Genomic DNA, 23935 nt, shown 5'->3' with positions numbered 1-23935 from the left:
AGATATATTCTTATATATATCTTGGGTAATTATGATAGGCTCTTTAGCTATTTTGATTTTTTGTTATTTTATTTTAGATCTTAGATTTTATCTTTAGACTTATCTTTTTGTTTGTTTTGTTAAGATAATTGCAGTTAGGTTAATCATCTTTTAGTTATGATTTCTACCTATAAATAGGCTTTGTGGAGTAATCGGAAATTCACACTTTTGTTGATATTGAATAGAATTGATTGACTCCATCCCTCTTTCCCAACTTCTTTATCTTCTTCATCTCTTATTCTCTACTAGTTGTAACACTCTGCCTTACACAGGCGCGTCACTATAAGAGAATTCCCAGGAACTTTTTTTTTTTTCCAAATTCATCACGCGCGGTGCATCAAAAACAACCTTCACATGCTTTAACTTGCCCGACACACACGATGATCCAATGAACAATCTTCACATGCACACCAAGGCCAACACCCGCAGTGATTCTAAGAACAAAAACCCCTTATCCTTAAGGCTCGATTCAAGTTAGAACATGGTCGATTTCTTCGATTTTTTATTTTGAACTCTCGACCTTCAACCCCTATTTCTACCCGTCCTTGACGCCAAAACCCACCAAATCTCAGTTGTTCTTATCCCTTAAGCACCAAATCTAGCCTCCAAATGATTCAACTAGCCCTAAATCACGATAAACCTCCCTCAAAAAATTCAGCCAAACCCTCAGTCACCTCTATCATTAATTTTGGTCACATCGCCGCCATGCTCGGCCAATGGCCACTCCCACTTGCTTCATCATCACCTGGAGGCTATCCCTGAGCCTCCAGGCAACCTTCCCAACGCCCAGGGCGCCTGGCCAGTGGCCATAGTGCAGTCGGTCGGTTTCCAACCTAGAAGTTTCATTTTTTGCACTCCCCCCCCCCAAAAAAAATAATAATAATAATAATTTCTATCTACATTTCATCTCATTCCTTAATATCCTTGGACTTTCCATCAATTCCACTACGACCTACAAGTTCAAAACTATTCATTTCCCTCAAGAATTTTCGAAAAATTCATCATTTCAACCTCCCTCGAGCAGTTCACTTTTTCTGCACTTTGGCCTGAATGCCCTTAATTACGCATTTTCGACCCCAAACCTTCGTGAATCTCTTGGATTTGTCAAATCCTACTTATTTGGACAATTTTACCTTCCTTGGTTTGCCTTAACATGGACACTTGCCTTTTGTTCATGTTTTGGATATTACACGTTGGCCCGAAACTTTGATAATTTCATTTTGACCCCACAACTTCAAAAATATCTTTGATATTAAATACAGGGTATTACATCATCTCCCTTTAAAAAGGAATTTCGTCCTCGAAATCATTCCCTCTCAAGACTAAACAAATGCGGATAAGAAATTTTCATCTCTTCCTCGCATTCCCAAGTGGCTTCTTCTTTGCCATGGTTTCTCCATAACACATTTATCAATGGAATAACTTTGTTTCTTAAGACCTAATCCCTATGATCTAAGATTTAAACTGGCTTTTCAGGCTAAGTTAAATCATTTTGTATCTCTATGGTCTCGTTTCGAAGAACTTGCGGAGGATCTCGCTCGTGCTTCCACAGTTGGGACACGTGGAACACGTTGTGGATATTTGATAGTGTCACCGGTAAACTTACTCTGTAAGCCACTGATCCAATTTTCTCTAAAATTTCGTATGACCCGATGTATCTTAGGCTTAGTTTTCCTTTCCTTTTCCCTCGAATCATTGTTTTGAATAGGGAGACCTTCAAATATACCTCATCACCGATTAGAAATTCCAAATTTCGTCTTCGGTGGTCAGCGTACGACTTCTGACAACTCTTGACTTGATCTCATTTTCTCCTGAATTCTCTTGATCTTTTCAGTGGTGGTTTGCACTATCTTAGGTCCAATCAACCCTGTTTCCCCAGTTTCTACCCAACAAAGTGGAGCTCTGCATTTTTGCCCGTACAACGCCTCGTAGGAGGCCATTCCAATACTACTATGGTGTCCGTTGTTGTAAGCGAATTCCACTAATGGTAGATGTTTCTCCCAACTTCTTGAGAAATCTAGGACACACGCTCCCAACATGTCTTCTAGCGTCTGAATTGTTCTCTCAAACTAACCATTAGTCTGGGGATGGTAAGGCATGCTAAGTTTCAGCTGTGTTCCCATACATTTGTGGAAACTTTCCCAAAATCTTGATGTAAATTGCGGGTCTCGATCTGATACTATGCTTGCAGGGATTCCATGCAATCGAACTATTTCTTCAATGTACAACTGAGCTAGAGCATAAATCGGCTGCCCTATCTTAATAGGCAAGAAATGCGTCGACTTTGTCAATCGATCTACTATCACCCAGATAGCATCATTCCCTTTGGGATTTCAAGGCAGATTGGTCACAAAATCCATGGTGATGTGATTTCATTTCCACTCAGGAATATCTAGAGGCTGTAGCATTCCTCCTGGGCGCTGATGTTCAATTTTTATGCACTGACAAGTATCACATTGCGTCACGTACCGTGCCACATCCTTTTTCATCCCAGACCACCAATAAACTTCCCTAAGGTCCTTATACATCTTTGTGGACCCTGGATGTACAGTGTACCTAGCTCGATGAGCTTCTCCCAAAATGATTTGCCTCAAGTTTTGATCTCTTGGCACATAGGTCCTTCCTTGGAATTGAAGTATACCATTGCAGTAACTAAATTCAGGTGCCCTCACTTGATCATTTTCGTCTATCCACTGACTTCTTCTTGCATCCGTCTGAAAAGCTAACCTAAGCTGGTTTTCTACGTCAGGTTGTATTGTTAGGTTTTCCAAATATCCTTTGATAGGTTTAGGCTTGGAACTTACTGTCAGATGACTGAATTCCTCAATCATTTTCCATTCTTGAACCATCATGCTAGCCACAATTTTTGAACTCATTCGGCTAAGAGCATCTGCAACTATATTTACCTTCCTTGGATGGTAGGAGATGATACAATCATAGTCTTTCAGATATTCCATCCATCTTCTTTGTCGCATGTTTAATTCTTTCTGGGAGAACATGTACTTCAGACTTTTGTGGTCTGTGAAAATCTGAACTGTTCTCCGTATAGGTAGTGTCTCCACAACTTCAAGGCATAGATTATGGCTGCTAATTCCAAATCGTGGGTTGGATAGTTCTACTCGTTCCCTTTCAGTTGTCGGGATCCGTAAGCGATTACCTTTTCATCTTGCATTATAACACATCCTAAGCCTGTTCCAAAAGCATCACTATACAACACGTATTTTCCTGATTCTGTTGGCATTGCTAAGATCGGTGTCGTGGTCAATCGTGTCTTAAGCTCTTAAAAGCCTTGCTCACACTTTTCATCCCATTCAAACTTAACTTCCTTCTACATCAATCAAGTAAGTGGAGTAGAGATCTTTGAGAATCCTTCCACGAATCTTCTGTAGTATCAGGTGAGTGGTTTGATTCCAGTCTTACCCTTTATCTTGGAAGTGTTTTGGTGTGTGTGTAGTGGGTTCAGGTGAGCGAACCTACCCTCCGGAGCTTAGGTTGCACGTGTTTGGACCAGTACTAGCGAGCGATTATACCCTCCAGAACTTTGGATGTTTTGTGTAGGCATTTTACTTAAGTATTTGTGGCATCGTATGCATATTGAACATATAGTATATTGCATCAACTGTTTTACTTATAAAAGGTTCGGTGCATGGCATGTGATTTTCATATCATTGTGAAAAGTCCAAGGGTATTAAGGAAAGGAATGAAATGTAGTTAGAAATTATTTTTGGGGGGGGGGAGAGGGGGAGTGCAAAAAATGAAACTTCTTGGTGGGAAACCGACTGGCCGCACTGTGGCCGCCGGCCAATCACCTTGGGCATCGGGAAGGTTGCCTGGAGGCTCGGGGATAGCCTCCAGGTGATGATGAAGTAAGTGCGAGTGGCCATTGGCCGAGCACGGTGGCGATGTGATCAGAATTAATGGCAAAGGTGACTGAGGGTTTGGCCGAATTTTTCGACGGAGTTTTCTCATGATTTAGGGCTAGTTGAATCATTTGGAGGCTAGATTTGGTGCTTAAGGGATAAGAACAACTAAGATTTGGTGGGTTTTGGCGCCAAGGGCGGGTATAAATAGGGGTTGAAGGCCGAGAGTTCAAAATCAAAAATCAAAAAAATCGGCCATGTTTTAGCTTGAATCGAGCCTTAAGGATAAGGGGCTTTTGTTCTTTGAGTTGTAGGGAGCAAATTTGGAGAATTTGAGAGAGTTTGGTGTAGATTTAGCAAGATTTTAACAAGTGATCGAAAAGTCGAGCCTCGCCAAAACTGCACCTGTAACCGACCTTTAAGGGATTTTCCGGTGTTTAAGGGCACCCCTAGGGTTGCCCCAAGGAGAGCTTCAAGGTGGTGCAATCAGATCGGCCATCGGAGACCATCGCAACTAGTTGTCGTCGAAGAAGACAACCAGAGAAGACAAGGCGCGTGGGTGCACGCGCAAACTTCAGTCGTAGGCCGCTTGCCCAGCGCGTGAGGGCACGTTATGCACAAGTTTTTTCCAAAATTAATTTCGGTATTTTTGGAAAAATATTTTAGGATTATCTATGTAAAAATATTTAGTAAAATTCGGTGTTAGGTATTTATGGATACTATAGAGCCATAGGTTAAGTTAGGTTGTCAAATTTAGCTTGCTTAGAACTATTGGGGGGAAAATTAGAATAAGATTATGGATCTTAAGAGACATTTGAAACCTAGAAGGAATGATATGAAAACTCTAGGAAACATACATTCGAGGTTTCTGAGTAGAATTTATGTGTTATTAGCAACAATGGTGGATCAAGTGTTGTTGACTCACTGGACGCAAATGATCGAAGCTCGAGGAAATTCTATTATTGGTTGTCGCTAGGTTTTGGTACCTCTTCCCAAGGGTAAGTCTATTATTGGTTGTCGCTGGGTTTACACTATTAAAGTTGGCCCTGATGGCCGGATTGATCGTCTCAAGGCTCGCCTTGTTGCCAAAGGATACACTCAAGTTTTTGGTTTTGATTATGGCGATACATTTTCTCCTGTTGCTAAGATCTCCTCTGTTCGCCTTTTCTTGTCCCTTGCCGCTATGTTTCACTGGCCTCTTCATCAACTGGACATCAAAAATGCCTTTCTCCATGGCGATTTACAGGAGGAGGTGTATATGGAGCAACCTCCTGGCTTTGTTGCTCAAGGGGAGCTTGGGTTGGTGTGTTGCCTTCGAAAATCTTTATACGGTTTAAAACAGTCTCCTCGAGCTTGGTTTGGTCAATTTAGTTCAGTTGTTCTTGAGTTTAGGTTAACTCGGAGTGAAGCTGATCATTCTGTTTTTTATCGTTCCCAGTCTGGCCGCCACATTCTTCTAGTGGTGTATGTTGATGATATAGTACTTACAGGAGATGATGATATTAGTATCACTGAATTGAAGGCACATCTTCACCAACAGTTTCAGATTAAGGATTTGGGTCCTTTGAGATATTTTTTGGGTATTGAGATAACTCGGTCAAAGCAAGGCATCTATATTTCTCAAAGGAAGTATGCCTTGGATATGCTAGAGGAGACAGGATTGCTTGGATGTAAGCCTATAGATACCCCTATGGATCCAATTATAAAGCTATTACCAAGACAAGGGGAACCCCTTTCTGATCTTGGACACTACCATCGACTAGTTGGGAAACTTAATTACCTCACAGTCACTCATCCTGATATTTCATTTGCTGTGAGTGTGATAAGTCAGTTCTTGGATTCACCTTGTGATAGTCATTGGGATGCAGTGATCCGTATTCTTCGGTATATTAAGGCTACTCCTGGTCGGGATGTATTGTATCAAAATCATGGGCACAATCAGATTGTGGGATATACGGATGCTGATTGGGTAGGATCACCTAGTGACATGAGATCTACATCTGGATACTGTGCATTTATGGGTGGAAACCTAGTCTCTTGGAAAAATAAAAAGCAAATTGTTGTCGCCAAATCCAGTGTAGAGGCTGAATACAAGGCAATGGCCGTAACAACATATGAGCTAGTGTGGTTGAAGCAATTAATTGAGGAGTTAGGGATTACGCAGGTTAAGTCTATGCAATTGATTTGTGACAACCAGGCTACAATGCATATTGCTTCTAATCCTGTGTTTCATGAAAGAACTAAACATATTGAAATTGATTGCCATTTTGTTAGAGAAAAGGTGCTCTCTGTGGATATAGTTACAACATATGTGGGTTCCAACGATCAACTAGCTGATTTACTCACCAAGTCTATTAGAGGGTCTCGTGTGAATTATATTTGTACCAAGCTGGACATGCTCAATATATATGCTCCAGCTTGAGGGGGAGTGTTAAATAGGATAAGTAAGGGGGTATTAGTGTATTTATCTTTAAGTAAATGTATGCATATATATATTCTTGTACTGTTCTCTTGAGGAAATACAATCAGTGTATTTTATACATCTAACAAATACTATCACAAACTAGTCCAAATAAAGTCTAAAGGTACGGTTCATCAAATCCATGAATGCAGTAGGTGCATTTGTCAATCCGAACGGCATCACTAGATATTCATAGTGACCATACCGAGATCGAAAAGCAGTTTTAGGTACATCTTCCGGCTTAATCTTCATTTGATAGTACCCTAACCGGAGGTCTATTTTCGAGAATACCTTGGCTCCTTGAAGCTGGTCAAACAATTCCTCAATTCTAGGTAGCAGGTACTTATTCTTTATGGTTACCTTGTTTAACTGTAGATAGTCAGTACACATTCGTAAGCTACCATCCTTTTTCTTTACGAAGAGTATTGGAGCTCCCCAAGGTGATACACTTGGTCTAATGAATCATTTGTCGATTAAGGCTTGTAATTGCTCCTTCAATTCTCTCATTTCGGCTGGGGCCATCTTGTACGGAGGTATAGATATAGGCTGAGTGCCTAACACAAGGTCTATCGAAAATTCAATCTCTCGACGTGGAGGTAATCCTAGTAAATCTTTGGAAAAAACCTTAAGGGTATTCATTCACAATCCTCACTTCTTCCAACACAGGGCTTTTCTTACTCGATTCGGGTTTAGCTGTTTGCAATTCTTGTAAAGTCATGCCTTGTTTTCCGTCACCCTTACTATTCTGACCTTGAAAAACAACCCACCTTCCGCTAGGTTGGAGTAGACTCACCGTTTTATTCTTACAATCTACCTTAGCCTCATGTAATGATAGAAAATCCATTCCTATAATCATGTCAAAATCCTGAATGTCCAATACTACTAAATCTATCTTGAGATTTTCTCCACGCATACTGAAAATACATTCTTGGCAACCTACTGCAGTTTCTAAGGTCGTACCCATAGGAGTAGCTATAACCATTTGATAACCCAATTTTTTTTGTTCTAACTTTAAACTGTTTATTGATGCATGTGAGACAAATAAATGCATAGCACCCGGATCTATTAAAACGTGAATGGGAATATCTAAAAAGAACAGTGTACCTTCAATAACCGCAGGGTCAGTCTCCGCGTCCTCGCAGGTCAAGTTGTACACACGGCCTTAACGAACATTCTATGCACCCCCGCTCAGTTGCTCCATCTTCTACCTCTTCGGGCACTCTCGCAAGATGTATCCTGGTTGTCCGTAGTTATAACATACAATCCTTCTTTGATACCCTGCTTGGGGCGTCTCTTTGTTCTTCGGACAGTTCCTCCCGATGTAACATTCTTCGTCGCATCCATAACATCTAATGAAACATCTCTTTCCTGGGTGTTTCTTTTAGCACCGAGGACATTTTCCTTCGTCCTTGGGTTGAGACATTGAACTTCCTGGCTTATCGCTCTTGCTTCCTTCCTCAGACTTGATTATCCTTACTTGCGTCAGATTCTTTTCGATGGTTAGAGCTCAGCTTAATGCTTCTTTATAGGAATCGATATCCCACCCACTCAAAACTTGCTAGAGATTCACTTGCAACCCTGATGCGAATTTTTGTGCCTTCTGACCCTTAACAGTCTCATACATGGGCACGTACTTGATCAGTTGGATGAATCGATTATCATACTGGTTCACAGACATTCCGTCCGTCTGCTTAAGCCTAGGGAAATACTTGCCGTTAAAACATTTCCTTAAATCTTACCCAAGTGTAGATTGGCGCATCCTCTTCCTCGTCCTCGAGCTCTTTATGAGATCTTAGTATTGAACGCTTAGTTGACTGCCACCACCGCCCTGCCTCTTCCTCTAGCATGTAAACGATGCATCTTACTTTTTCCTCCTCGCTGCACTAGAGATGCTGAAGTAACTTCTCCGTTTGCTCGAGTCAATACTCGGCTGAGCTGGAATCATCGCAGGTTCTACCCTTGAACACAGGGGGCCTTAAATGTCGGTATCGTTCTAACGCTATGGTCGTATGCCGAGTAGGTTCCTCTCTCCTCACGTAGGTTAGCATATTCTCCAAAAATCTTTCCATCCGCTCAAACTGATCTTCACCAGAGCTTAATTCCCCGACATACCTCCTATTTCCTCCCAGGTGATTTCTACGGTCATCCTGACTCTCGAGGTTATCTTCCTCTCTTCTCCCATAATCCTTGTTGACCGCATCTCGAGGTCATCATGTATTCACCATCTAGAGTGAACCACAGATATAAGTTATACTCAAGAAAAGATCGTTTCTTTAAAGAAGGACAGTCTTATTTCTTAAAAGTAAACCACGAAACATAACATCCTAACATAACATAATAGAAAAAAAATAAACATAGCATCTTATTATATTTTGTTTTCTTTCCTTCTACTAATCCTTCCGCCTCCTTCAGCTAATCCTTCGACCTCCAAATCCATGGCTCCTTATGGCCCGCGTCATCGTCGGATTCTGCCGAGGGTCCTTCATCATCCACCTGAGACTCCTCGTCAAAACTGATATTGATGACATTTTCTTTAGCTTCGAGTTCCACAGTGGCGACATCTTCTTGAATTTCCTCGTCCATAGCTTCTTCGTACAGATCCGCATGTTGCGCCCGAATCCTTGCACAGAATTCACTTAGAGTTTCAAAATCTCAATTCTGCGATATCCAATGGGAATATGTCTTTCATTTCCCTACCATTATGCTGATTAGATAATCGATCTGGTATTCTGCCAAATCTTCTAATTGTCGATAGCTCGGGGGTACATCATCTATCATTTCCTCCATTGCGTCCAAAAATACAATCACATCTTCATCCTGCAGATTTCCTCGAGCTTCGATCCTTTGTGCCCAGTGAGTCAACAACACTTGATCCACCATTGTTGCTAATAACACATAAATTCTACTCAGAAACCTCGAATGTATGTTTCCTAGAGTTTTCATATCATTCCTTCTAGGTTTCAAATGTCTTAAGATCTATAATCCTATTCTAAGTTTCCGCCCAATAGTTCTAACCAAGCTAAGTTTGACAACCTAACTTAACATAGGGCTATGTAGTATCCATAAATACCTAATACCTAATTTCACCAAATATTTTTACACAGATAATCCTAAAATATTTTTCCAAAAATACTGAAATTAATTTCGAAAAAAACTTGTGCATCACACGTTCTCGCGCGCTGGGCGAGTGGCCTACGATTGAAGTCCATGCATGCACCCACACGCCTTCTCTTCTCCGATTGTCTTCTTCGACGACGACCGACTATGATGGTCTCCGATGGCCGATCTGATTGCACCGCCTTGAAGCTCTCCTTGAGACGACCCTAGGGGTGCCCTTAAACACCGAAAAAACCCTTAAAGGTCGATTGCAAGTGCTGTTCCGGCGAGGCTCGACTTTCCGGCCACTTGCTAAATCTACACCAAACTCTCCCAAATTCTCCATATTTGCTCCACAAAACTCAAACAACAAAAGTCCCTTATCCTTAAGGCTCGATTCAAGCTAAAACACGGCCAATTTCTTCAATTTTTTATTTTGAACTCTCGGCCTTCAACCCCTATTTATACTCGTCCCTGACACCAAAACCCACCAAATATCAGTTGTTCTTATCCCTTAAGCACCAAATTTAGCCTCCAAATGATTCAACTAGCCCTAAATCATGAGAAAACTCCATCAAAATATTCAGCCAAACCCTCAGTCACCTCCGCCATTAATTCCGATCACATCGCCGCTATGCTCGACCAATGGCCACTCCCACTTGCTTCATCATCACCTGGAGGCTATCCCTGAGCCTCCAGGCAACCTTCCCGATGCCCAGGGCGACCAGCCAACGACCACAGTGCAGTCGGTCGATTTCCCACCTAGAAGTTTCATTTTTTGCACTCCCCCCCCCCCCCTCCCCAAATAATTTCTAACTACATTTCATCCCTTTCCTTAATACCCTTGGACTTTCCATAACGATGATGTGAAAATCATAGGTCATGCACCGACCCTTTTATAAGTAAAACAGTTGATGCAATATATCATATGTTCAATATGCATACAATGCCACAAATACTAAAGTAAAACCCCTACACAAAACATTCAAAGTTCTGGAGGGTATAACTGCTCGCTGGTACTGGTCCAAACACATGCAACCTAAGCTCGGGAGGGTAGAACCGCTCACTTGAACCCACTACACACACACCAAAACACTTCCAAGACAAAGGGTAAAATTGGAATCGAACCACTCACCTGATACTACAGAAGATCGTGGAAGATTCGTGGATACTACAGAAGATTCGTGGAAGGATTCTCAAAGATCTCTGATCCACTTACCTAATTGATGCAAAAGGAAGTCAAGTTTGAATGGGATGAAAAGTGTGATCAAGGGTTTCAAGAGCTTAAGTCATAATTGACCACGACACAGATCTTAGCAATGCCAATGGAATCAGGAAAATACGTGTTGTATAGTGATGCTTCTGGAACAGGCTTAGGATGTGTTCTAATGCAAGATGAAAAGGTAATCGCTTACGGATCCCGACAACTGAAAGGGCACGAGCAGAACTATTGAACCCGTGATTTGGAATTACCAGCCATAATCTATGCCTTGAAGTTGTGGAGACACTAACAATTCAGATTTTCATAGACCACAAAAGTCTGAAGTACATATTCTCCCAGAAAGAATTAAACATGCGACAAAGAAGATGGATGGAGTACCTGAAAGACTATGATTGTATCATCTCCTACCATCCAGGGAAGGCAAATGTAGTTGTAGATGCTCTTAGCTGAAGGAGTTCAAAAATTGTGGCTAACATGATGGTTCAAGAATGGAAAATGATCGAGGAATTCAGTCATCTGACTGTAAGTGCCAAGCCTAAACCTATCAAAAGATATTTGGCAAACCTAACAATACAACGACGTAGAAAATCAGCTCAGGTTAGCTCTTCAGACGGATGCAAGAAGAAGTCAGTGGATAGACAAAAATGATCAAGTGAGGGCACCTGAATTTAGTTACCGCAATGGTATACTTCAATTCCAAGGAAAGACCTATGTGCCAAGAGATCAAAACTTGAGGCAAATCATTTTCGGAAAAGCTCATCGAGCTAGGTACACCATACATCCAGGGTCCACAAAGATGTATAAGGACCTTAGGGAAGTTTATTGGTGGTCTGAGATGAAAAAGGATGTGGCACGGTACGTGGCGCAATGTGATACTTATCAGCACATAAAAATTGAACATCAGCGCTCAAAAAAAATGCTACAGCCTCTGGACATTCCTGAGTGGAAATGGGATCACATCACCATGGATTTTGTGACCAATCTACCTTGAAGTCCCAAAGGGAATGATGCTATCTGGGTGATAGTAGATCGATTGACAAAGTCAGCGCATTTATTGCCTACTAAGATAGGGCAGCCGATTTATGCTCTAGCTCAGCTGTTCATTGAAGAAATAGTTCGATTGCATGGAATCCCTGCAAGCATAGTGTCAGATCGAGACCCGCGATTTACATCGAGATTTTGGGAAAGTTTCCACAAATGTATGGGAACACAGCTAAAACTTAGCACGGCTTACCATTCCCTGATGGTCAGTCTGAGAGAACAATTCAGACGGTAAAAGATATGTTCAAAGCGAGCATCCTAGATTTTTCAGGAAGTTGAGAGAAGCATCTACCATTAGTGGAATTCGCTTACAACAACGGGCACCATAGTAGTATTGGAATGGCCTCCTACGAGGCGTTGTATGGGAGAAAATGCAGAACTCCACTTTACTGGGTTGAAACCGGGGAAACAAGGTTGATTGGACCTGAGATAGTGCAAACCACCACTAAAAAGATTAAGAGAATTCAAGAGAAAATGAGATCAAGTCAGAGTTGTCAAAAGTCATACGCTGACCACCGAAGACGAAATTTGGAATTTCTAATGGGTGATAAGGTATATTTGAAGGTCACCCCATTCAAAACAGTGATTCGAGGGAAAAAGAAAGAAAAACTAAGCCCAAGATACACTGGGCCATACGAAATTTTGGAGAAAATTGGATCAGTGGCTTACAGAGTAGCTTTACTGGTGACACTATCAAATATCCACAACGTGTTCCACGTGTCCCAACTGCGGAAGCACGAGCCAGATCCTACGCAAGTTCTTTGAAACGAGACCATAGAGATACGGAATAATCTAACTTACCCTGAAGAACCAGTTCAAATCTTAGATCAAAGGGATCAGGTCTTAAGAAACAAAGTTATTCCATTGGTAAATGTGCTATGGAGAAACCATGACAAAGAAGAAGCCACCTAAAAACGTGAGCAAGAGATGAAAATTTTTTATCTATATTTGTTTAGTCTTGAGAGGGAATGATTTCGAGAACGAAATTCCTTTTTAGAGGGAGAGGATGTAATACCCTGTATTTAATATCAAAGGTATTTTTGAAGTTGTGGGGTTAAAATGAGATTATCAAAATTTCGAGCCAATGTGTAATATCCAAAACATGAACAAAAGGCAAGCGTCCATGTTAAGGCAAGCCAAGGAATGTAAAATTGCCCAAATAAGTAGGATTTGAAAAAACCAAAAGATTCGCAAAGGTTTGGGGTCGAAAACGCGTAATTAAGGGCATCCGGGCCAAAGTGCAGAAAACGTGAACTGCTCGAGAGAGGTCGAAACGACAAATTTTCGAAAATTCTTGAGGGAAATGAATAGTTTGGAACTTGTAGGCCGTAGTGGAATTGATGGAAAGTCCAAGGGTATCAAGGAAAGGGATGAAATGTAGTTAGAAATTATTTTAAGGGGGGCAAAAGTGCAAAAATGAAACTTCTAGGTTGGAAACCGGCCGACCGCACTGTAGTCGCCGGCCAGCCGCCCTAGGCGTCGGGATGGTCGTCTGGACGCTCGAGGATAGCCTCCAGGTGATGATGAAGCGAGTAGGAGTGGCCATTAGCCGAGCACGACGGCGATGTGACCGAAATTAAATGGCAGATGTGACTAAGGGTTTGGCCAAATTTTTTGAGAAAGTTTTCTCATGATTTAGGGCTAGTTGAATCATTTGGAGGCTAGATTTGGTGCTTAAGGGATAAGAACAACCGAGATTTGGTGGATTTTGGCGTCAAGGACAGGTATAAATAGGGGTTGAAAGCCAAGAATTCAAAATCAAAAATTGAAGAAACCGACCGTGTTTAAGCTTCAATCGAGCCTTAAGGATAAGGGGCTTTTTTTCTTTGAGTTGTGGGGAGCAAATCTGGAGAATTTGGGAGAGTTTGGAGTAGATTTAGCAAGTGGCCGGAAAATCAAGCCTCGGCGAAACCGCACCTGCAATCGGCCTTTAAGGGCTTTTCCGGTGTTTAAGGGCACCCCTAGGGTCGCCTCAAGGAGAGCTTCAAGGTGGTGCAATCAGATTAGTCATCAGAGACCATCACAGCCGGCCGTCGTCGGAGAAGACAAGCCGCGTGGGTGCACGCGCAGACTTTATTCGCAGGCCACTCACCAAGTGCGTGAGGACGCACGACGCACAGGTTTTTCTCAAAATTAATTTTAGTATTTTTGGAAAAATATTTTAGGATTATCTGTGTAAAAATATTTGATAAAATTAGGTGTTAGGTATTTATTATGAAGTTTCGAAGGAAAGAAAGGTTTGGAAAAAAAGAGAAAAATAAGAAAAATTGAGAAAATTATGAGAAAAATAGAAATATTGATTTTTATAGAAATAATGGTAAACAGGAGATGATTCAACTGTTAGAATAAGGGATTGCACGATTTTTGAAGTGCGACATGCTTTTCAAGGTGAAAATCGATTTCTTCCGAATTAAGGTAAGTGATTCGATTTCAGTCTTACCCTTTGTCTTGGAAGTGTTTTGGTGTGTGTGCAGTGGGTTTAGGTAACGGTTCTACTCTCCCGAGCTTAGGTTGCACGTGTTTGGACCAGTTTAAGCGAGCGATTATACCTTCCAGAACTTGGGATGTTTTGTGAAAACGTTTTACTTAAGTATTTGTGGCATCGTATGCATATTGAACATATAGTATATTGCATCAACTGTTTGACTTATAAAAGGATTGGTGCATGGCGTGTGATTTTCATATCATCGTGGTGTTGGGTTCGTGTCGTTGTTAAGTCCGTTAGGGACGGGATGGGGTCTGCTTAAGAATGGGGCAACGTTAATCCCGGTGATCGGGTGCCGTGGATGGGCACCCGGGGGTTAAGTATGTCGCAGCAAAATTAATCCCAACGATGTGTGGAATGGATTTTCCACGGGAGATTGAGTATGACAGGGAGATTTCTCGAGATAGACGTGTTGCATGTTGTCGTTGTCTGTATATGCCGTGCTCATGTGTTATTCATGCATTCAGTAAACTGTATCATGCCATCACTTAGATGTTTTATCATCTAATTTGGGTTATGGCTCTGGAACATTCAACGTTCCAGTCAGGGACTACTGCGAAGGCGAGGGCGTAGCCAGTTGAGGGCCGACGGTGTTTAATGTGATAGTTGTTGTATCATCTTGAAGCAGTAGCACTTATTTTGATATATGTATGAACGATCACATGATAGTGTTGTTATCATTTTGTAACATTGTAATACATATTTTGTCGTGAAAACACTATGTATGAATCCCGTGGTAGTGACGTGCCCTAATTCTTCTTCTTCAATCCTCCTCTATTTTCTGGCCTTTCGGCAAGAACCAACCACATACTATTTGAACGAACCAGACATATTCAGTTCTGATAACAGGGATTCCAATTTAACATATTTGTCACAATGACAACAATAAGAATGATTTAACTCGGATCTTGGACTAATTTCTTCATGAACTGTTGAAGATTCCAAGATATTGATAAAATTAACAGATTCGTAACAGCAGATATTGCCTATATATTGCAGCATTTTAAATGTTCAGACAATAAATTATGGTGTGGTTAAATTACGTTGGAAATGCTCTCACAGCATATTCAACAGAAATATTATTTTTGGTGAATTTTTAGGATGTGCTCTGAAGGATTTTTGAAGGAAAAGAAATGAAAAAAAGTGAATCTGTATACAAGATCATAAGAATATACTCTGCAAACTTACTAGTTTTTTAAGTGTGTCTAAAGTGAAAGATGTAGTGCTATACAGCCAGGGGATACTACTCAGTTCCTCTTTCTTCTACTTGGTTGGAATTGGGCAAGTGTAATAGGTTCCTGGCATTTGAGGTGTCATGTTAGGATATCCAGTCTAGCCTAAACTCCTTAGCTAGCATATGGCTTCTAGCATATATAATTTAAAAAACTCAAAACATAGAACACATTTAGCCCTTATCACAAATCATACCAAATCTTCCGAGATTAAGAGAAGTTAACATATCCAAATATAAAGTACCTTCAATGCAGGCTTCTTTTATTCTTTTCTCCTCCTCCTTTAATCTGCCAACAGTTGCAGAGGCTTCAGCGTACTTGTGCATCATTTCAGACAACTTTTCATCCTTCTTGTTGATCTCTTCGGTCAAGCTCACGGCAATTTTGCACAAAGTTGAAGATTTATCATTATAATTAAGCTCTATATCCAGCAATCTATAGTTTTTGTAATCGATCTCCTTTGTGAGGCTTGATACTAGTTTCTGCAATCTTTTTAGCTCCTCATCATAAATATAATTACCCATCTCCAAAGCTGAATTCCCTGCAACATCATTATAACCAAGTGGATGTGCTTTCTATAAAGACATTAATCTCTATACATGATGGATCCATTTTCACATCTACTTGCGTCCATATAAAGTATCATCATCGTCAACTGTATCTCATCCTAACCAAGTTAGGATCGGTGGCCCAACATTCATAATGTTAATTAACTTCAAAAAGTCATGTTGACAATACAAATCCTTGCAAAAATAACAAGTGGCAAAGTTTTACACCAAGCACCCATCCTAATGCAACCCTCTAGCAAAGGACTAATGAGATAAAGGTTCCAACACCATTTTCATGTGGAACATATAAACGGAAAAATCCTCGCTACCAAGCTGGTTTCACAGCCAACAAGGGATTCTATTTAGATCCTTAATCACTAATTGCTTCTCTTCAATTGTATCTAATTTCCCAAATTACAATATACAGCCAGGAAACTAAGTATAGAAGGGAAGCGGGGAAGCAAGGTAAAAGAACATTCTCAGTTGAAGCCAAGGGCATTTGTAATCGAAACACAGACATTCTTTCTTCCCAACCCAGAGAATATAAACAAGTGTATCACACTTTCATCAATCTGAAACCGGAAATATGTCGCAAGTAGAACTCAAAATGGTTACATGCAAGCAATCCCCACCAAGCTTCTTAGTTTTCATAAACCTGAGTTGATTTTTCTCGTCCAAGTACAGCCATGTCCAGGGTGAAAATCAAGAAACAGAGCGACCAAATGACAGAAAGCTCAAGCGTGCAGACATTTTTGCAGGCTAAGGAAAACCCCAATATAAAATCAAAAGAAATACCTACTGCGGATGAACGCTCACCTCTTCTGTTTTCTCAATTTTGTTGCTCTTTCTTTGTGGGTTGTCAGATAGAGAGATTATTACAGCGCTTCACAGTGATGGAAAATAGAAGGAAAGAAAGAAATAGCGGTGCAAAATGGCCCGGGCTTTGCCAGCTGCAACGTGTCCCGTACCCTGCTAGGTGGCGCGCCATCCGCATTCCACGGATGAATTTCCCACATCTTTTTTCAGATGAAGCTTCTAAAGTAGTCCTTCCATGATTTTTTTTAAATAAAAAGTAAAAATAAGGTGATTGGTATAGAAATTATTTTTAAGAAATGTCTGGTTTTGAGGCATGATTGTCCCCGGAAAAGTAATCTCGTTACCTAACCCCTACCATATCGTAGTCAGTTGTATATTTATTGTTTATTTTAACATTATAAATTTAAGTTATTCTACAAATAAAATGGATTTAAAGTTAAAACCTTTATCTATGAACTCTTAAGAGAATTCTCAAATTGCTAGACTATAATTATGATAGCATTTAATTTATTTTTTTTTTTACTTTCGTAATATTTCTATTCACTTATAAGATTAGGTTTCATACTTTATAGGTATGGGTTTGCAAAAATTCAGTTAACTCAAACTAATTGAATCGAATTGATTGGTTCAGTCGATTCGATTATTATTGATAGACGGTTCGATTCGATAACTAATTTTTCAAAAAATCAAGTAATCGATTCGGTTTAATTATTGCAATATAAATAACCACAAAAATTGAATCGAGTTGTTCAATCCCCCGCCCCACACCGCACCCCCCTCCCCTAAGGACCGAACCGAATTGCTTGGCCCCGCATAACAACCCCTCCCCCCCAACCCAACACCTAGCCCAGCCTAGCCCCCTACACCTAATCCCCAATCCCACCCATGAGCAAATAACCCTAATCATTGCTATCGCCGCCCATTAGAAAACTTAGAACCAATTGCTGTCGACCCCCCACCCAACCCCTTTGCACTCGTATAACGCCCCGTTTTACCAGAACGCGCATTACCTCGAGATTTTGAATTTTTTTTTTTCAACATCATACACATAACATAAGTTTCTCGATATACATACCCTCATTATAATCATTTCTTGACAATTCTACTTATACATTCTCAACATATCAAAATTTAAAAATTAATAGACTAAGATAGGTATTATCAATCACATCAGCAGAAGCAAGATCGAAACCTCAATGATATATAACGGACAAATTCCTTTTACAATTAAATAACCAAATCGATGTTTCACATGAAAATATCAAAATATTACATAAACTCTGAACATCGTAATCATAAACAAAGATCTATGAAAACTAAACATAATAGTTACATTTCAACGCCATCATTTCCCTTAGCGCCATTGCTTTCACCTGGAACATTTGAATATTCCAGGGACATAGTCCAAATTAGATGTTGAATCATCTAAGTGAGAGTTTAAAAATATTTTCATGAAGATATGTAAAATCATATATAAAACCGACAAATTCTCACATGCCCAGCCTAAGAGAATCCCACATAGCACTTAGCCTTAATCGGGGAAAATGCAATCTCTCTAAAGGCGACACGACCACATCGACCTATTAGCAAACACAATCCTGCTTAAGAGGGACAACCTCGACATATGAACCCGGAAATCACCCTGTTGTCATTATTAGGCATTATGCTCCTACTCAAAAACATTCCAAAACCCAACGCAACCCTATCCCCAAAAGTATCACCTCAGCACTATCCCCGGAATCAACGACACCTGGTATTAATGCTATCGCTTAAAGGAACCTAGGGTGGTGTCCACACTCAGCCCCGCCACTTGAGCCAACAACCGGGGTGGTGTCCACTCTTAGCCCCGCCACTTGAGTACCATAAGGTGAAGTCCGTCTCAACCCCGTCCCAAGTGGGTCACATAGCATTAACCCTCGGCACGCATCCCGAGTGCTGTCACTCAAGGGCCACGTCATAGGTCAACAACCCATGTCCCACATGGACAACACATAACATGCCAATGTCGAAAATCATAATATGCATAACATAAAATCAACATTTCAATGTATGCAATTTATCGTACGAAATTCAATGCATGTGTAAATAATCGTTTGGACAAACCATCGCACGAAACCAACTGCTTACGATAAATCAAAAGTGATCAAAGTAACAAGAATATGCATAAGAATTGGATTGAACAACTCACAGTAAACCATTCACATGCCACAAACAAGTTTTTTCGGTAGAACCACTCACTTTTAGACGTAACTCAAATTTCCTCGAAAAGCATGAAATGCCTCGATTTGTGTGCCCACCTCAAACTTCGCAAGAGTCACTTCACCTTAAGCCACAAGGTGCCCTGATCATCATTGTTGTTTTAAAAATACAACAATTAAAATTTGTGATGTGGGGTCCAGTCGAGCTTGGTGTCGGGTGAAGTTAGGTTGCCGTAAGAGATGCCACCTCAAGGGAATTTGCCGCTAGGATGCTCGCCGCAAGGATCCTCCACTAGCTCCTGCCACAAGCCTTCGCCACTAGCTCTTGCCACAAACTCTCGCCACAAGGCTTCGCCACAAGGTTTTTCCACTAGCTTTGCCACAAGCTTCGCCACAAGGTTTTGCCACTAGCTTCACCACTAGTTTTGCCACAAGTTTCGCCATAAGCTTCGCCACGAGCTACGCCATAAGGTTTCGCCACTAGCTTTGCCATAAGCTTCGCCACAAGCTTCACCACAAGTTTCGCCACGAGCTTCATCGCTAGATTCGCCACAAGGCTTCCCCACAAGGTTTCGCCACTAGCTTTGCCACAAGCTTCGCCACGAGCTTCGCCGCTAGGTTCGCCACTAACTTCACCACAAGGTTTTACCACTAGTTTTACCATAAGCTTCGCCACGAGCTTCGCCGCTAGGTTCGCAACTAGCTTCGTCACAAGCTTTGCCACGAGCTTCGCCGCTAGGTTCGCCACTAGCTTCGCCACAAGTTTTGCCACGAGCTTCGCTGTTAGGTTCGCCACAAGCTTCGCCGCTAGGTTCACCACAAGACTTGGCCTCCGTCGCTAGGTTCGCCGCAAGACTTTATCTTCGCCGCTAGGTTCGCCACAAGGCTTTACCTTCACCACTAGGCTAGCCGCAAGGATTCAACCCTATTAAATGCTGAGAAAATGGGTTAGAAGGCTCGCGGAAATCTTCCCCGCAAAGACCCTCCGATGTCAAAGTCAGACCCGAATCCCAATGTCTATTCACGAAGATAGTAAAAGTATATTCAAAGTGTCCAGAGTTTACCGAAGTTGGAAGCCCCCATTAATGTCCTGTAGCTGGGTATTTATAGGGCACGATTCTCAAGGGTGGCTGGTGTCGAAACGTGGCGGTTGCTGAATGGGCCAATGCCAAGCCAAAAAGGTGGGGGAGGTTGCTACGACGTAGCCTCGCAGCAGCTAGGCCTCGCGGCAGTGTGCCTTGCGGCTAACACTGCCACGAGGCAGCTTCTCCTCGCAGCAAACAGTCGCGAGGCTGCACCTCACGGCATGCAGCCGCGAGGCTGCTGTGCCTCGCAGCATGCAGCCGCGAGGTTGCACCTCGCGGCTGCACATTGCCAGCTGGCGGCAATTGCCACCAGCTTCTTCACTCCTTCTTTTTTTTTATTTTTTTATTCCTTCTTTTTTCATGGCATCACAATTGCCCCCTACTCTTCTATTTTGTCCTTAGACGAAATTTAAGAGTAAAAGTATTAGCCAAGGAGTCAGGCCTAGCAGCTTGACTCAACCAAGTGTTCTAGAATGCCCGAAAATCCGACATCAGCCAAGGGCTTTAGGTACCATATTATCTCTGGGCAACCAAGCCCTCGAGGAATAGGTTCCATTGTGGGATCCTTGCCGGGTGTTCGAGCTTGCCGGGAGGTCTAGGCACCGGATCAGCTAAGGAGTCGGGTCTAGCTTGGGAGCATAGCACCGGACTCAGTCAATGGATCCTGACGAGCCTACGAGCACAGTCTCCAGAGCATCGGGTGATCCCATGATGGATCGTAGCGCTCTGGCTATTGTGTTCTCCATGTCTGTCTTTCGGGATTAGCCCATTTTAGAGAATCTGGATTTTGCCAGTGGTCCAGCATGGGATTCCTGCCAGACATTCGAGTTTGTCGGGAGACCTAGGCGCTAGATCGACCAAGGAGTCGGGTCTAGCTAAAAAGGCATAGTACCGGACTTAAATGAGGGATTCGTGTGAGTCTACGGGCATAGGCATTGGATCCTCTGGTGATCCCGAGCCAGCTCGTGGTCATCGGTACTAGATTGCCACTAGGCGACTTGACCTTCAGGAGCGGTCTTACGCTAGAGCTATCAGGTGATCATTTCACTTCTTTTTCGCCTTCCTAGGGCCAGTCTATCTCAAGGAATCTAAGTTTGGCCAGTGGTCCAGCACGGGATCCCTACCAGACATCCGAGTTTATCGGGAGACCTAGGCACCGAATCAACCAAGGAGTCGGGTCTGGCCAAAAAGGCATAGCACCAAACTCAAACGAGGGATCTGGGTGAGTCTGCGGGCATAGGCATCGGATGTTCTGGTAATCCCGGGCTAACCTATAGTCATCGGCACCAGATTGCCGCTAGGCGACTTGACCTATTGGAAGCGAGCTATGCTTGAGCTGCCATACCTGCATGACACTTACAAATAATCTGGGCGTATGCAGATTTTACGTGGTTCGGCTTATAGTTTTGCCTACTCCATGAGAATACATGGGATATATTCTTTTATTTATCGGGGGACGTTATTACAATGGAAAATTAAAGACAATTTCGACCTCTAACTGAGTCGAGTAACACTTCTGATGACAGGCTTAACTCTACGTCTCGTGCTTCGTCCCTTCCCCTGGGGCTAAAGTCGAGAAGTATCTCTCGAGGTGCACGGTGTCCCAAGCTTTTCCTATCGCCTCGCTTCGTGGTGTCGGTAGTGTGCACCTGTTGGGGTCTATCATCTTTTGGATTTTGTAAGGTCCTTTGCACTTCGGGCTGGGTTTCCCTTCCCCTTCTATTACCTTCCCCTGCGTCCAAAATTTCCATTTGGGTGACAAACTGTTCTGCTCGGTCGAACAACTCAGTCACAGAATTTGGCTCAGAGAAAGCTAAGGATCTTCTAAGCGGGGCGTATGTAGTTCTGTTTAGTAGGGCTGACACCACTAACCCGACTGGGCGTTCCCTTACTTTCTGCATCGTGGCTCTGAATCTCTCGATGTATTTTTTTAGGGATTCATTCAGCTTCTGCTGTAAGCTCATTAGATATATTACACTCTTCTTCTTCGAGAGATAGACAGAGAATGCATTTAGGAATTCTTTCTTCAACTGTTCGAATGATCGTATATGTCCTGCTGGTAATTCGGTGAACCACTGTTGAGCTTGTCCTGTTAGGGAGAGTGGGAAAGCCCTGCACCTCGTGACCTCATTCCATCCATGTAGCACAGCTATTGCGACAAAATGTTGTAAATATTTTTCGGGGTCTTCCCCTCCCGAGTATATCGAAAGGTACAATAGCTCGAACCCTGGTTGTACTGGTCGCCTTTGGAGTTCCTCAGATAGGGGGAACCCTTTTGAGGGAGTTACCTTTGGTATCATCATTACCTGCTTCTGTTCTAGCACCTCTTCTATGAGGCGTTTAATGTCAGACACGCTGAGTATTTCCTGGTTCTTTTCATTTTGGCAAAGAGATGGGTTATGAGGCACTATTGAGTAGGTGTTTTCTGCTGTCTCTCTATATGTGGGAGCTTTTCTCGCCCTCCTGCAATTTTTCCTTCTCGAGTCCGTTACTTCCGGGACTTGACTATTCAGCCCCGGAGTTCTGATTCTTGTTCCCTGCCAAGGGTTCTTGAAGGGTTATCCTGGGATCTCCGATGTTCTACCCTTGTATCGATTTGTCCTATATGGGGAATGTGAATGTCCAGCCTTAGTTCACGTAACAAAGTAGTGACCTCCTGTAGTCTTCTCATATTCTCCTCATTGTTCACCCTGAGTTCATTATTCTGTTGCTTCATCTCCTCAAAGTTCTTCCGCAATAGTTCATAATTTGAGAGTAAGACTGTGGGTGGAGCTATTCTTGAAGTTCCGACGAGATTTCTATTTGGAATTGAAGACTATCCAAATGAGTGTTGTTCCTGGTTAGCGGGCGCTGTATGTGGGACTTGTTCCCCTCGCCCTGTCGAGTATCCATCTACGTGTGCTTCTTCTTGCTCCGAACGCTCCATGCCCCTCAATCTGGTGGTATGGTTGCATTCGAGCACAGGAAAGTTCTCATAACGCACTTCGTTGCTAGGGTGATCTACCAAAAATTCTGATACTGTAAAGTGCACTGGGTGGGGGCCTTTCGTGGCTCCTGCCCTGGTATGAGCGCTCCTTCGGGTGGGGTCAGGCGGGTTAGCCCAACTGGCTGATCTTGTCCCTCTCGGCATCTTGTGTTAAGATTGGCTTTTTGTTACGTTTCCCACAGACGACGTCAAATTGTTGTTGCCAAAATACAACAATTAAAATTTGTGATGTGGGGTCCACTCGAGCTTGGTGTCGGGTGAAGTTAGGTTGCCGTAAAAGATGTCACCTCAAGAGAAATTGCCGCTAGGATGCTCGCTGCAAGGATCCGCCACTAGCTCCTGCCACAAGCCTTCGCCACTAGCTCTTGCCACAAGCCTTCTCCACTAGCTCTTGCCACAAGCTCTCGCCACAAGGCTTTGCCACAAGGTTTCGCTACTAGCTTTTCCACAAGTTTCGCCACAAGGTTTCGCCACTAGCTTTGCCACAAGCTTCGCCACAAGGTTTCGCCACTAGCTTTGCCACAAGCTTCACCATAAGCTTTGCCACGAGCTTCACCACTAGCTTTGCCACGAGTTTCGTCGCTAGGTTCACCACAATCTTTGCCACAAGGTTTCGCTACTAACTTTGCCACAAGCTTCGCCGCTAGGTTCGCCACAAGGTTTCGCCACTAGCTTTGCCACAAGCTTTGCCATTAGGTTCACCACAAGCTTCGCCGCTAGGTTTGCCACAAAACTTGGCCTTCGCCGCTAGGTTCGCCGCAAGACTTTACCTTCGCCGCTAGGTTCGTCGCAAGACTTTACCTTCGGCGCTAGGTTTGCCACAAGAATTTGACCCTGTTAAATGCTGAGAAAATGGGTTAGAAGGC

General features: G+C 42.5%; 1 long non-coding RNA gene across 7 annotated transcripts in view; it reads right to left on the bottom strand.

Annotated features, from left to right (window-relative positions):
- Positions 1–16989, bottom strand: part of LOC127809689 (uncharacterized) — a 48999-nt gene extending 32010 nt beyond the window's left edge. For 5 of the 7 annotated variants that reach the window (XR_008025202.1, XR_008025197.1, XR_008025199.1 and 2 more), the window contains exons 1-2: positions 16801–16989; positions 15681–15977 (exon numbers count right to left, since the gene is read on the bottom strand). This is a non-coding gene — a long non-coding RNA (uncharacterized LOC127809689). Of the gene's footprint in view, positions 1–15680; positions 15978–16779 lie in introns of all 7 variants that reach the window. The other 2 variants (XR_008025201.1, XR_008025203.1) reach the window with 2 other exon arrangements.
- Between the last annotated feature and the right edge of the window lie 6946 nt (positions 16990–23935).

The sequence above is a fragment of the Diospyros lotus genome, chromosome 9 (genome assembly GCF_014633365.1).
Source record: "Diospyros lotus cultivar Yz01 chromosome 9, ASM1463336v1, whole genome shotgun sequence".
Lineage (NCBI taxonomy): Eukaryota > Viridiplantae > Streptophyta > Magnoliopsida > Ericales > Ebenaceae > Diospyros > Diospyros lotus.
This window is presented reverse-complemented; position numbering and strand designations above follow the sequence as displayed.